Raw genomic sequence first — 2500 nt, 5'->3', positions numbered from 1 at the left:
GTCCGGTTGAAAGCTGATAACAGATGTTCCTCGTTGTGTGGTGAGCTTGTTTTACACCCCCGCCCCCACCCCGGATTGTTGTTTGCTGTGTTGGGAATTACTGGCCGGGCTTCATTGTTTTCTCCTCTCCGCCTTGTGTGGCTCTGGCTGTTTGCGCCGTGTGAGATGTGAGGAGGAGACTGACATCACGAGCATCACGTGCACACACAGTGAGATAACACTGGTTTCAGGACTGTGAATACCTGACGCTTTTGTTCTTATTACTGAGACATCCAACTTTTCTTTTTCTTTTTATTCAACACAACTGTGGTAACACTCAGGGAGTTCGTTTTATTTGTTATCCTTGTTGTTTTTCGTTTTTGTCTCCACATTTTCATTTCCATTTTAATCTGTTTCCGAGTGGTTCACGAGTGTATTTAATTGTTGTCCAAAGAAAAGATAGAAAGAAAGAAAGAAAAGCAACGAAAGAAAGAAAGACAGAAATAAACGACGGTTCACGCTGCATCCTTAACATCTTTGCGATGTAAATATTGGTGATCTTAAATCATTAGACAACTCTCTGACTATATTCATTTTCACTGCATTCCAAGTATTGTGTACCAGTGCATACTTCTGTTGTGAACTTGGCAAACAAGTCAGCGATCGCGTAGGTGACATTTTTGGCGGGTCTTCATTTGCTGGTAGCGACACTTGAGGGAAAACCAGCCAGACCTGCCAAGAGAGCCAAGTGGTGTGGACGAAACGTCCAAGCTGGTGCTTGACGAGGATTGAAGGCGGGCGTGGTGCCAGCACTTCAGTGGGGGAGAGGAGGGGAGAAGTTCCAGTGTGCAGTGCTGAACTGAACCTCAGGTAAAATACCAAGAACACAAAGTGGGTCTCACTTGGAGGGAATGGCGAGAAGCATGTGGCCGAGCGCGTCCAGTGGTCTGAAACAGTGATCCATCATGTCTGTGTGACAACTTCAAGTTTGGTGTCTGCTCCACCTTTGTGGTTGTTTTTCTGTGTGTCGACAGTCTGCCCTAGAGTGAGAAGATAAACCAAGGTCTTGTGTTCATGTTCTCTGCTCTACGTGAGAGGGGATGAGCGTTCTTGTCTTGGCGCTTCAGTGTATCGACTTCACAGACGTGAAAGTAAACGGGTGTCTTGACGTCTGATACTTCTGCTCATAACATCTATCGTGGACGGATGTCGACTAATGTGGTAGTTCCATGACAGATGTGTCCGTGAGCGTGATACAAGCGTCAGTGTCAGTGAGAGATGTTTGGGCGTGGGTTTGCAGCTGTAAGATTAATGACTCCAAGCTGCAGAAAAAAGGGAGCATGAAAGTTAAGTGAACGATGAGGGCGGTGAGTGTGGAACCCGGCCGCTGTTTGAGATTCCTCATCGTTTTTCAAGAATGTTAAAGATACAATGTTTCGTGTGTGTGTGTGTGGAGGTGATTATATCACTGTGTGCGTGATTATGCTTGGGGAGGTTCTGTGCACTAATATGACTGTGTACCTTAAGTGGTAACCGTGTTTTTGCCGTGTCTTGATGGTTCATTGACAACCTGGTTTATGCCAAATCCTTTCAAAATGGGAACGTAACTAAGGATCGGCTTGAAATTTTCGTCAGTAAAACAAGAACGCTTCAGAACTCTTAAACCAACTGATGATTTTTGGTATTGAAACATTTTGATGGCTGGAATGACTAGAAAATACTTGTAAAGGTGACATCCCTTGTATTCTTAAGTGAAATATTAAGGACATTGGTGTGTTCCTGGGTACAAAACAAACTAAGCATTTACAAAGTCGATGGATGTTTTCCACGACAAAAAGAAAACGTTTGAAGCTAGTGAAATGCATTGGTGTGAAACATTACAGCATATTTCCTCAGTGTGAACATTGAATCTGTCCAAGCAGAACAGAACGCAACTGCCACTCTCTCGAGTCAGCACACTCTATCACATACTTCCTGTGCCTTATCTCGCAGCATTCCTTCCATTTATAACGCACGAGTAAAGCCCAGTGAAAGAATTCGTTGATATTGTATATTTTGATGTTCTAGATGTTTAGCTCTGCACACATAACTCCTCACGATATTATTGTGAGCGAAAGTGTTACGTGTTACAAGGGAATCGGAAAAAAAACAACTGGGAACAAATTCAACAGTAACGAAGAGTGGCACTTGAACAAAACGTGTGGGTTTTATCAGAAAGAAAGTGGTATTCTGCACAAACAAGTGGCGTTTTGAAGAAAAGTCAAGAAAGACTGAAAAGAAACAAGCTGAAGTTCAAGTTTGTCAAAACCAACGTGGTGGTCGTGGTGGCGGCATTTCTCATTCTTATTTGTTTCTTTTGTTTTGCTGCTACCATAAAGCAACAAGGAGGCAGTTTTTCAAACGCAGGGCAGTGTCCCCCCTGAGAAAAGAGAATACATGTGCACAGAACAAACAACACAGTGTCTGTCTTGGTCAGTGTGACCGGAGCAGTCCAAGCAGACGGTGAGAGTCAGTGTGAAGG

This window comes from Babylonia areolata, chromosome 1 (genome assembly GCF_041734735.1).
Source record: "Babylonia areolata isolate BAREFJ2019XMU chromosome 1, ASM4173473v1, whole genome shotgun sequence".
NCBI lineage: Eukaryota > Metazoa > Mollusca > Gastropoda > Neogastropoda > Buccinidae > Babylonia > Babylonia areolata.
The sequence above is the reverse complement of the archived record's forward strand: the minus strand, read 5'-3'. Positions refer to the sequence as shown.